We start from the raw sequence: 13828 nt of genomic DNA, 5'->3' as shown, positions 1-13828 counted from the left end.
GAAATAACAAGATTTCTTTGTCTTGTATGTCTTGTGTGATGATTGTACATCAATTTGCTTTATTAAGAATTATATGAATCTTGATCGTGAACTTGTTAAGAAGAATTTTAATGAACCATGAATCATATCTTTGGTATTCACGAATTGATCCTCATTGATATCTTTCATTGATATGATAAATTATCATCTCATGATATATCGCATAATTATATCATGCTTTGCGATTGTATCATGTGATCTTTGCTGAATTTTCACATTGATATTCTTCATGACATGATTTCTTTGCATTGTTGTCTTGTATGCTTCATGTGATAATATGAATACATGAAACACTTATGATATGATTTTTATGCAATTCCTTGTATTCATGAAATGTTTATCTCATCACCTAATAATTCTTCTTGATATTCCTTATGTGATGATAAGAATACATGAAATATTCATTAATTTGTTTTGATGTATACAAATAAGAAGTTTCGATCATGCATGATAGGATGTAATGAATTTTGACATTTAGATACCATCATTTGAATAGCTATGATCATGTTGCCAAAATGATATATCATGAATGCTTGAATATCATGTTTGATATGCTCATAATGATGATTGATTTTTCGGTATCGTGCATAAAAAATGAAATGTTAATGAATTTATGCATTAAAACTATAATGATGCACAAATAAGAATGATTACTTACCTTTGTCATGATTTAGAAATTGATGTAAAGGTTTTTCCCTTCTTTTTGACAATGACAAAGGGGGAGATAGATTGCTAGCACAATTCAAGAAAAAGGCAAAAATTACACAAGAGAAGAAATTACTATCTTGAACATCACCGATAATTGCTAGCTTGAAATGTCAAGAAAATGTAAAAACTTGTTTATTTTCTTGCACATCTAAAGAGAAGATGCAAATGTAACACTTGCCAAATTGTTTGCTTGCCTCATGTAAAACATTATCTCTTGCTAGTTTGGCATTTTGCTAGCTTGCACTTTGCAAAGAAAGCAAAAATGACACTTCTCAAAAGAGAAGAAAGAGCTTGTTATCTTGAACATCACAAGCTTGCCAAACAAAAATTGCAAACGTGCTATCTTGCCTATCTCAAGAAGCAAAACTTGCATATCATAAAAATTGCTAGCTTGTAGTATAAAGAGAAGCAAATAGTTGCTATCTCAAGAAAATTAAACATGCTAAACTTACACCTTGCAATGGAAGCAAAATTGCGAGCTCATTGCAAAGGAAGCAAAAATTTGCTAGCTTGCAACTTGCATATTTCAAGAAGCGAGAGTTGCCTTCTTGAACATCTCTAAATTGCTAGCCTGCAAGTTCTAAAATGTTGTAACATTGCTTGCTTGCATGTTCTAAAAGTGCTATCTTGTATGCTGTAAACCTTGCATATCTAAAACTTGATAGATTGAATGTTCTAAGCATGATGTAACATTTGCTGAATTTTCTAGCTTCAAAATTGTATGATGATAATACTTGATATTATGTTTTTCATGCAATAAGTTAAACTAATATTCCAAATACAAGAATAGTTGGACTTCTCCTTTTTGTTGATGACAAAGGGGGAGAAGTATGATGTTATGTATAAGTTTATGCATAAGTTCATGATGACGTGTTGTAAGTATTCATGATGAATATTGCAATGACTTGAATTCAGTGTGAATTCAAGATTCTACCAATATGGCATATTGATAGGGGGAGTTTGTTTAAACTCCGGGAGTTAAGTTTAACTCTGTCATCAAGTGGTTGTCATCATCAAAAAGGGGGAGATTATTAAATCTCGTATTTTGATGATGAAACTACTTGATATATGTTTATGATTTAATCTGCATTTTGAGTGACGCGGGATGCTTCGATCAGGATGAGACAATTAAAGCAAGAAAATCATGTTGTGCCGGAGGAACATGTCAGGAGATTGGATGTCGGGCCGGTGGATCGGTCGATGTATCGACAGAAGGCTTCGGGCCGTGGACTCAGGCATCGGGCCAAAAAGAGCAGGTATTGTGCCAAGGATATCGGAGTTGCGGAGTCAACTGACCGATTGGGCAATAGGCTGCAGGAGAGGACGATGCGCCGAAGAATCGGACAAAGCGTCGAGGGACCAATGACATTCCGGACAACTTGGTTAATTGCTTAGGATTGATTGTCTCGATCGAAGTTTTGTTTTAAGTGTGCAGGATTAACTACAATGGAAAAAAGACATGCAGCAGGAGTTGCACCGGAGTCAAGACAATGATCACGTTGGGAGTTCGAGAGTTCGACAGAAGTTCGGACAATCGTCGGAGGTTCTGCGGGAACAAATCCAAGAAGTCCATGAGCTTGCCAAAGAAGCTTGTCAGAACTCGCCAAGTGGATCGTCGAATGTCCAGGAGTTTGCCGGAAGTCCGCAGGAGTATCACCGAGGGTTCATCGGAAGTTTGCCGGAAGAAGCGATTGACGCACCGGAGCAAGTTGTAGTAAATGTCTTAGGGAATATCGTAGTTAGCACAATGATTAAGTTGGAAATGGGAGGTGATCCCATTAACTTAATCTTGGGGCAATTGGGCCCCTGAAAAACCCAAATTGGGCCGAATGGATCAACCCATTCGTACCCTGATTTTTGCCAAGCGGTTGAACCGCCCACAGCAGGAGGTTGCACCGCCTGGGCTCAGTCTCCGAGTGAGACTGGGAGATGCAATCGCTCTAGCCAGGCGATGGCACCGCCTGGGCTCAGTCTCCGAGCGAGACTAGGCAGTGCAACCTCCCCTGACAGGAGGTGGCACCGCTTGGGCTCGGTCTCCGAGCACTGGCTGAGCGGTGCAACCGCCTCAGTCAGGAGGTTGCACCGCCTGAGCTCAGTCTTCGAGCTCTGGCAGGAGACCGCCCCTGACAGGAGGTGGCATCACCCAGAGGCTCAGTCTTCGAGCTCTGCTAGGCGGTGCAACCGCTCCAGTCAGGAGGTGCAACCGCCTGATCATGGAATTCCGGGAATTGACAGTTTTGAGCTCCAAATTTGAACTGGGTTGGGGCCTATAAATACCCCACCCATTCAGCACTAAAAGGGCACTGAACTAACACCGAAATCCTGATCTTGTTCTATGATTTTTAGAGCTCAAAATTATTGTAAAGGCCAAAAGTTCTTCTCCCTCTTTTCTTCCAAGTTCTGAGCTATAAAGAGAGGAGAGAAAATTCTATCAGGGTTGTCTCCTAAGCCCGTCAAAAGGAGTGAAACTGTAAAAGGGTGGTTGGCCTTCGCCTATTTAAGGAAGGCCTCTAGTTGACATCGGTGACATCGTCGGTGGAGGAAGCCAAAAGTGGAGTAGGTCAAAATTGATCGAACCACTCTAAATCTCAGTTTGCATTTACTTTGAGCATTTTATTTTTATTGCAAACCTCCTCTAAAGTTTACTGCTTTCTGCGCATATACGATCGGGTTTCAAGCTTTGCACTTTCCGAATCAGCTTTTAGACGTAAATATGATTTTTCGTACGATCATCATATTTCAGTTTGCGTTTACGTTTTGATTTCTATCATAACTGCAAACTGCCTTTATATCCTTGCTTAAACTGCATCTCGCCTAATCAAGTGATTTACGAATCAGCATTTAGACGTAAATCAGTTTCTTCGTGCGAATATCATATTTCAGTTTGTGCCTACTATCGGACTTGAATCATAACTGCAAACTGTATTTATATCTTTGTTGCATCTCGCTTAAACAAAAGTTAAAGTGATTTACGAATCGGCTTTCTTACCAAAATCACTTTTAACGAACGAACGTAGTTTTTATCGTAAAAGGTTTTCCGCTGCACTAATTCACCCCCCACCCCCCCCCCCTCTTAGTGCTCTTGATCCTAACATTCACCCTCTCTGTCTGAAGGTAATCCGGGCAAGTCATCCTACGATACATCAAACAAAGAGGTAAATCATCAATAATACCCTCAAAGTAAAAGATGGGCCGATCTAGTATGCCAAAAGGTGATCAGTTTTGTTTTTGTATAACAATCTATACTGGTATGATAAGAAGATAGTCAATTCATATCAAGTATAATATCAAAACTCCGAATCTCTAGGAGAATCAAATTAGCAAGAAGTTCGTGTTCTCCAATAGAAATCAGACAAGATGAATGCCCAATGGTCGTATTTACATCTAGCATATAATCTAATGGTCTAGGTTGAATGCCCACATGATAAGCAAAATATTATGAAACAAAACATAGATTGGAACCACGGTCAAACAAAATTTTTGCATTATATCAAAAACATGAATATGGTAGAATCTTTGTAGATTCTAAACTTGGGGTTGATCTCTTTAGGCGATCGGCCTCCTTGGAACTCTATAGGGGTTCCTCCCTCCAAGTTGCTGCTCAAAAGCTGCAGAAAAGATTCATCTATTGCTTATGAAAGAGAAGGAATACATGGCTATTTATAGGGCTTCTAAACCCTAACTCCTAATAGGACTCCTACTCAAGACTCCTATTCCCTTACAACTCCTAATTCTTCTCTAAGAAAAAACCTCATAACAGAATGTCCCTCTTAATTAGGACTCTCATAACTAGAGTCCTAACAAAGTGTCCCTCTCAATTAGGACTCTCCTAGCTAGAGTCCTAACAGAATGTCCCTCTCAATTAGGACTCTCCTAGCTAGAGTCCTAACAGACCCGTCATCTTCAAATCAGCCTTGTCCTCAAGGCTGAGATTCCATGAACTCAGGAAACCGGGTCTTCAGCTCCTCATATGGTTCCCATGTGGCATCTTCAATTGGTAGATTATTCCAATGCACTAGTACTTCAGTAGAGGGATGTCGGCGACACATCATGATCCTGCGATCGAGGATGGCTTGTGGTTGGGCTTGAATAACTCCATCCTCAGTTGTGTTGGGCAGTTGGATCTGGGGTGACTCATGTTCTCCCAACTTGGGTTTTAGGCATGATACGTGGAAGACAAGGTGAATTTTGGCATCCTCAAGTAATTTAAGTCTGTACGCCACGGCTCCAATACGCTCTGTGATCTGATAGGGCCTATAAAAACGTGGGGATAGCTTCATGGAGGCTCGAGTGTTGATAGAGAGTTGCTTGTATGGTTGTAGGCGAAGATAAACCCAATCTCCTACTAAAAATTCTCTTTCACTTCGTCGTGTGTCGGCTTGCTGCTTCATTCTGGCTTGAGCGGTAGAGAGATTATCTTTTAACAGTTGTAAGAGTTTGTCCCTATCAATCAATTCTTGGTCAACCTGATCTACCTTGGCTGAGCCAATTACATACTTTGGAATCACAAGGGCTGGTCGACCATACAATGCTTCATAAGGGGCACATTTTGTAGATGAATGATATGTAGTATTATACCACCATTCGACCCAGGGAAGCCATTTCGCCCACTCTTTTGGTTGGTCGCTAGTGAAACACCGGAGGTACGTCTCTAAGCACCTATTTACCACCTCTGTTTGGTCGTCAGTTTGTGGATGATACGCTGTGCTCATCTTGAGTTTGGTGCCTTGTAACTGAAATAACTCGGTCCAAAATTTACTAGTGAAGATCCTGTCATGATCACTTACGATGGACCTTGGCATCCCATGTAGTTTAATAATATTTTCTATGAAAATCTGGGCAATACTAGCAGTAGTGTAGGGATTTCTCACAGCACAAAAATGAGCAAATTTCGTAAGTCGATCAACCACCACGAGAATCGTGCTTTTACCTTTGGAAGATGGTAGCCCTTCAATGAAGTCCATGGAGATGTCAATCCACACTGAGTTTGGTATGGGCAGTGGTTGTAGCTTCCCTGGATTTGCCACAGTTTCACCCTTGTGCTGTTAACATACATCACATTGTGCCACATATTCAGCAATAATTTTTTTCATCCCTCTCCAATAAAAATTTTGCTTCATTCTTTTGTAGGTTCTTAGGAATCCAGAGTGCCCTGCTGAAGGTATGGAGTGCATTTCATGCAAAATGATTGTGATGCAAGGGGAGTCAGGTATAAGCACAATGCGACCTTTGTAGCGTAGATCCCTCGAATCCCAAGTGTAGTGGGCTATTGCGCTTGGATCCTCCTCCAATTTTTTTATGATGTTGCTGATCTCTGGATCCTTCTTCCATTCTTCCCTAATATCCTCGAGGAGACCGGTGGTAGGAAGGGAGATGGCTGAAACCTTAGCTTGTTCAGGTAGCCGTGAGAGTGCATCTGCAACAACGTTTTCTTTCCCCTTTTTGTAAATAATTTCATAATCAAATCCAAGAAGTTTGGTTACCCATTTTTGCTGCTCAGGGGATGATATCTTTTGCTCCAAAAAGTACTTGAGGCTTTTATGGTCAGTTTTAATTTGAAATCGCCGGCCGATCAGGTAGGGTCTCCACCTCGTTATTGCGTGTACAATGCCAAGCATCTCCTTATCATATACTGACATGTTTTGATGGGAGGGAGATAATGCTTTGCTAGTGTATGTGAGTGGTCGACCATTTTGCATGAGAATGGCTCCAATTCCGACTCCAGATGCGTCGGCCTCAATGATGAAGGGTCTATTGAAATTTGGTAGCGCAAGCACCGGTGTCGTTGTCATGGTTGTTTTAAGTTTGTCGAAGACAGCAGAGGCTTTGTCCGACCATTGGAAAGCATCTTTTTTCAGTAAATAAGTGAGTGGTGCACTGATCTTCCCATAGTCCTTAACAAATTTTCGGTAGTAGCCCGTTAGTCCAAGGAACCCCCGTAGTAATTTCACGTTTGTAGGTTTCGGCCAGCCTTGCATTGCCTCAATTTTTGTTGGGGCTACCGCCACTCCTTCTTCTGATATTATATGCCCAAGGTACTCTACTTTTTGCTAGAGAAAGCTGCACTTTGGTTGCTTTACAAAAAGAGTATTCTCCCGAAGGATCGTCAAAATAATCCGTAAATGCTGAAAGTGAGTCTCAAGAGAAGGGCTGTAAACGAGAATATCATCAAAAAATACCAGCACAAATTTACGAAGAAAGCTTCGAAAAATATCATTCATGAGACTTTGAAAGGTTGAAGGAGCACTAGTGAGTCCAAAAGGCATTACCAAGAATTCATAATAGTCATTATGTGTGCGAAATACAGTTTTTGGAATGTCATCGTCACATACCCGAATTTGGTAGTAACCGGATCGGAGGTCCAACTTCGTGAAGACTCGAGCTCCTTTTAATTCATCAAGAAGTTCATCCACCACTGGTATTGGGTACTTGTCCTTGATGATAATGCCATTTAAAGCTCGGTAGTCGATGCACATCCGTCAAGTTCCGTCCTTCTTGCGTACAAGTAGCACCGGTGAGGAATAGGGGCTGCAACTTGGCCGAATCACCCCTGTTTCGAGCATCTCCTTTACGATCTTTTCAATTTCATCTTTCTGGAGGTGAGGATATCGGTACAGTCGAGTGTTCGTTGGTGGCTTGCCCGGAAGGATTGGAATTCGATGGTCATTTTGCCGAGAAGGAGGAAGACCGTGCGGTTCAGCAAATATGTCGGCAAATTCAGTAAGCAATTGGGCAAGATTTTGATCTTCAATTTCTATTTTCTTCTCTTCTTGTTGTGGCTGGAGATGCATCAAAAAGCCACCATTTACCTTGTGCAAAACTTTCTCTATTCGTTGGGTCGAAACAGTGGTAACGTTGCTTCCGCGCTTCCCGCGTAGGATGATCTGTTTGCCCTTATAGTAGAATTTCATAATTAATTTAGAAAAGTTCCAAGAGACATCACCTAGTGTAGTCAGCCATTCTATACCAAGCACTGCTTCATAGTCATCGATTGGTAGGAGGAAGAAATCGGTGATAATTTCTTGGTCTTGCAATAATAGTTTCACCTGCGGGCATCTTTGGTCGCACTTTAGGATTCTACCGTCGGCAACCTTTACATCGAACTTGCTGCAACCTTCAATATGCAGTGTCATCCGAGCAGCAACATTACTATTTAGGAAGTTATTAGTGCTACTCGTGTCGATGAGAACAGTGATCGGCTGTTGTTTGAGAAGGCCTCCAACTTTCATCGTTTGCGGATTTGAGTAGCCAGCTAGTGCGTATACCGTAATGTCGGTCGGCTGTGGCTCTTCTTCCATATCTTCTTCTTCATGTTCAAGGCTCTCTTCTAGATGTTTAATGACCTCTTCTTCTACTAGTTCAATCATAAGAAGTCTACATTTTTTACAGCGATGCTCGCGGCTCCACGGCTCGTCGCAATGCCAACATAACCCCTTCGCAGATCGCTCCCGAAGTTCTTCTCTTGTTAACCTTTTCGGTGCAGGAACTTGGTTGATAGTAGGGGGGGCTGAGGGCTTTAGTATTGTAGGTCGTGGAGTGATCCTAGTCCTTCGGGCTTCATGGTTCAATCGCTCCTCTTGTAGTCGTGCGAAAGAGATGGCTGTCATAAGCGTGTAAGGTTGTCGCCCCTTAACTTCTCCCCGGATCTCTGGCTTTAAGCCCTTAATAAAGGTCCCCAATAACTGTTTTTCAGACCAATCATGAGTTTGATTAGATAACCTTTCAAACCTGGTCTGGTACTTCTGAATGGTGGAGGTTTGTCGGATCTTTGCTAGTTGTCCGTCAATGTTCTCGTAATAAGTTGGTCCGAAGCAGATCAGTAGTCCTTCTTTGAATTGTCACCATGAAAGGACTCCATAAGTGTGTTCAAACTAGTCAAACCATTGTATGGCATCCCCTTCAAGATGTATAGCTGCAATTTCCACCATGGATGCATCCGCAGTTTTATGGTACCGAAAATATCGCTCCGCGCGCGAGATCCAACCAATTGGGTCTCCTTCTTCCCATCTAGGGAAGTCCACTCTCATGCGCAAATAGTTGGGGTCGGTCATAGAGCCTCCCCTTTCTTGGAAGTCATCTCTTTGGGCATGATGTGATTGGTTAGAGCTCTCTCCTTGATAAGATTTCTTCGGGCTTGGTGGTCGGCCCAAACTGAATTCGGTAAGGAGAGTCCGAATCTTATCCTCCATTCGTGCCTCAAAGGCTTCAAATTTTGCATTGATTGCCTCCTTAGATGCCATAGTATATGACTCCAAATCTGTGATATTAAGATCTCTCTTTTGTTAACGGGTTAAAGGCATGTATAGGTTTGATAGAAATCCGTGAAAGTTTGCTGCAGAATTGTGTTGTCTTGTAAGAGCAGAATTATCGTCGAAGAAACAGTAGTTTCTCGACGAAATCTCCACAAAAATTTGAGAGATTTGAGGAGGGAATTGACAGCAATATCTCAGTTTATATGATAGCAAGGATGTTCAATTTAATTAAGAAAATTTCGGTAGTAACAGCAAGAAAATTGGTGTAAGTTGCGATAGCAGAATTCTCGTCAAAAAATTTCAGCAACTTATGATGAAAATTTGCAGCAATATAGGAACGATTTTTTTTTTTTTGGATTTTCGAATAGGGATAACTAAATTGTAGCAGTAATAAGGTAGGAAACCAGAACCTGTTGCAATTCACGGGGAGATCAAAGGATGATCTGCGGTGGTGGAGATGACGGTGGAATTTGGTGATGATCTTTTAAGCAATTGTGGGAATTGCTTTGAGCGGTTGTGGAGGGTTGTGTTGGGAAATTATAGGGGGGGCGACATCATATGTGCAGCGGAAGAACAAGAAAACAAAAATCCCCGATTCCCAAAAGGATGTTCATCGTCGTGCGAAGATTGGTGCGCAAAATCTGCAAAAACACAAAACTGCGTATAGAGATTGTGTTACCTAGGGAGATCGTATATCCCTGTTTCCTTGCAGATCCTTAGGAGAGGGTGAAGGAGGTCAAGCGTCCTCCTCTCTAGCGGTGATCCACACAGCAGGGTTGCGACGACGCTCCTCAAAACTCCAGGCCTACTCTAAGGTGGAGAGGGAGAGGAGAATAGGAAGGGCAAGCCAAAGACTCTAGCCTATGAGGCTGTGAATCCCTCCTATTTATAGAGATCCCGTGTCAAAACCCTAATGGGTCCTTTCCCTAGTGGGTATTGGATCTGCATCCAATAAGACAAGGGCTCCGTCGGATATCTCATATCCGAACCTCTACTCATCGCAATGCCTACCATATGTGTGTGACCCTCTAGGCCCAATATCGAGCTGGCCGTGAGTCATACCTGTCAGAACTCCTTCTAACTCAGTGAATTATTATCTCTGTAATAATTCACTCGACTCATCGACTACGGAAGTACTAGGCCACTACGCCGTAGTCCCCAGACGATACAGGGGAATCCAATCCATTGGACCTGTCTGTCCTCAGTTACCATGTACCTATAGTCCCTCATCCATCTAATATCCCAGAGACCGTATATCGAGCATGGTGCTGTCAGACCCATACGGTTTCTACTCGAGTCTCGCTCTAATCGGATTCTCCCGGAGAACTCTTTCTCTCTCAACCCGAATGACCCTGGCCAGGGATTTGTCTGAGCAAGAACACATGGGATATTCCTCTCATGATACTGAGAGTGGATGATCCTCTATCGACACTCAATAGCCCTCGTAAGGTCGACTACCACTCCCAATGACCAGCTGTACTAGATCTGGGAACAGCCAAACCTATAAGTCTGGTATCAAAGAGTGGAGCACTCATACAGGACATCCTTGGTGTCTCAAGTCTAAGAACCAGATACACCACTAGGACTACGGAATTGTTGTCTGACAATAAGGCATCATCAACCATCCAGCATTCCGTAAGCGGATCAATCAGTGAACTCATTCTCCAATGAGCACCTGTACTGTATCCCTAGTGTCCCTACACGAGCAGCTATGAGACCAGCTGCATCCATCATATGGACGGGTATACAGCACACCAGTCTATCCGGTTATCATGATGTCCCTCTCGAGTAACCTATGACCGGGATTATTTAGGATATGTGTTTAAAGGTGAATCGATCTCATTATCGTGATCTCATCACGATCCGATTCCCATTGCACAAATCCAAGGACATCACAATATATATGCATTTATGCAATAGTTATAAAGTGATATACGCCAAAATATAATAAGCAAAAAGATTCTGTATCAAGTCACACGTGCCATCACTCACGTGATTGGCTTGCTGGGCACTTATGACTAGCAATCTCCCACTTGACCTAAAGCCAATCACCTATGTGTCTGATCCCCATCAGACCCCTGTGACGCTCAAAGACAATCTGAGACAATGGCTTTGTTAGTGGATCTGCAATGTTATCTTCGGATGGAACTCTTTCCACTGCTACATCTCCTCGGGTCACGATCTCTCTGATAAGGTGGAACCTCCTCAGAACATGCTTAGATTTCTGATGAGACCTAGGTTCCTTCGCTTGAGCAATTGCCCCGTTGTTGTCGCAATATAGGGAAATCGGCTCCTCACTATCCGGCACGACTCCCAAATCTGTGATGAACTTCTTCAACCAGACTCCCTCCTTTGCTGCATCTGATGCAGCAATGTACTCCGCCTCTGTGGTCGAGTCAGCAGTGGTATCTTGCTTGGAACTCTTCCAGCACACTGCTCCTCCATTCAAGGTGTACACATACCCTGAATTCGACTTGCTATCATCGACATCAGACTGAAAACTTGAGTCAGTGTAGCCTTCAACCTTAAGGCTATTACCTCCATATACTAGTAAAAGATCCTTAGTCCTTCTCAAGTACTTAAGGATACACTTTACTGCTTTCCAGTGCTCCAAGCCTGGATCCGCCTGATACCTGCTCGTGACACTTAGAGCATGCGCTATATCAGGCCTAGTACATAGCATGGCATACATGATAGACCCTATTGCTGAGGCATAAGGTATCATATCCATGTTCGCCCTTTCTTCTGGAGTCTTTGGGGACATACTCGTAGAAAGCGATATCCCATGTCTCATCGGTATGAGACCTCTTTTGGAATTTTCCATGCCAAACCTTTTGACAATAGTTTCTATGTACCTGGACTGGGACAAGCCAAGCATCCTTTTGGATCTATCTCTATAGATTCTAATCCCCAAGATATAAGATGCTTCTCCTAAGTCCTTCATGGAGAAGTGTCTAGATAACCAAGCCTTTATTGTGGATAGCATTCCTATGTCATTCCCAATGATGAGGATGTCATCCACATATAACACCAAAAAGCTAATAGCGCTCCCACTTACCTTTCTGTATACACAAGGCTCATCTTCGTTCTTAACGAAGTCATAAGATCTGATTGCCTCATCAAATCTTATGTTCCAACTTCGGGAAGCTTGCTTTAGTCCATAAATGGATCTAAGCAACCTACACACCTTATCTGGGCAGTTCTTGGACACGAATCCCTCAGGTTGCATCATATACACCTCCTCCTCCAGGTTCCCGTTGAGGAATGTGGTTTTCACATCCATCTGCCAGATCTCATAATCATAGTGTGCTGCAATAGCCAATAGAATTCTGATGGATTTTAGCATTGCTACGGGTGAGAAAGTTTCGTCGTAGTCAACACCTTGCCTTTGACGATACCCCTTAGCCACTAGCCTTGCTTTATAGGTCTCTACCTTTCCATCTACTCCGATCTTTTTCTTAAAGATCCACTTGCAACCGATGGGTACAATACCTTCGGGTGCATCAATTAGGTTCCAAACCTTATTGGAGTACATAGAATCCATCTCAGAATTCATGGCTTCTTTCCACTTCCCGGAGTCTATACTCATAATAGCCTCCTCGTAGGTCTGAGGATCAATATCCTCTACATCATCTGCTCTAATATGTCCCACATATCTCTCAGGAGGATGGGATACTCTATCAGACCTGCGTAAAGTTGAAACTTGTGTATTAGATACCTGAACAGACTCGGGCTGTAGAGTGGTGCTTGAGCTTGGTTCTCCAACCTCGCTCAATTCTATCATTCTCCCACTGTCTCCGTCAAGAATGTGTTCCTTCTCAAGGAACACTGCTCTCTTAGCTACAAAGACCTTTTGGTCCTCGAGATGATAGAAGTAATACCCACAAGTTTCCTTGGGGTATCCCACAAATTTACATCGCCCTGTCCTTGATTCTAACTTATCGGGGTTGTGTCTTTTAACATGGGCAGAGCAGCCCCAAATCTTAACTACTTTAAGATCAGGCTTCTTCCCTTTCCATATCTCATATGGTGTAGACACCACCAACTTAGTTGGAACTCTGTTCAGAAGGTAAGCTGCGGTTTCTAGGGCATATCCCCAGAATGAGATGGGTAGGTCAGCGAAACTCATCATGGACCGTACCATATCTAATAATGTACGATTTCTCCTTTCAGAGACACCATTGAGTTGAGGTGTATAAGGAGGTGTCCATTGGGATAATATCCCATGGTCCTTGAGGAAGTGAGTAAACTCTGTACTTAAGTACTCACCTCCTCGATCTGATCGAAGAGTTTTGATACTCTTTCCAGTCTGGTTCTCCACCTCATTCTTATACTCTCTGAATTTCTCAAAGGCCTCGGACTTGTACTTCATTAAGTACACATATCCATACCTTGAGAAATCATCAGTAAATGTAATGAAGTAGGAGTAACCTCCAATGGCATGAGTTGACATGGGTCCACATACATCACTATGTATGAGTTCCAACAACTCAGTGGCTCTCTCTCCAGTTCCACTAAATGGAGAGTTGGTCAGTTTTCCACGAATGCAAGGCTCACAAGTTGCATATGACACATAGTCGAATGGATCTAGATATCCATCATTTAGCAACTTTTGAATCCTTCTTTCATGGATGTGACCTAGCCTACAATGCCACAGGTATGCACTGTTCAACTCATCTCGTTTCCTTTTGGACACATTTATATTCATGATATGTGGAGTGGTGTCTAACATAAATAAACCATTATGCAATGTTCCTTTCGTGATGATCTTATCATCTAATAATATCGAACAACCATTGTTCTCAAAAACAAATTTATATCCACTAACT

This window comes from Musa acuminata, chromosome BXJ3-9, assembly GCF_036884655.1.
Source record: "Musa acuminata AAA Group cultivar baxijiao chromosome BXJ3-9, Cavendish_Baxijiao_AAA, whole genome shotgun sequence".
Taxonomy (NCBI): domain Eukaryota; kingdom Viridiplantae; phylum Streptophyta; class Magnoliopsida; order Zingiberales; family Musaceae; genus Musa; species Musa acuminata.
This window is presented reverse-complemented; position numbering follows the sequence as displayed.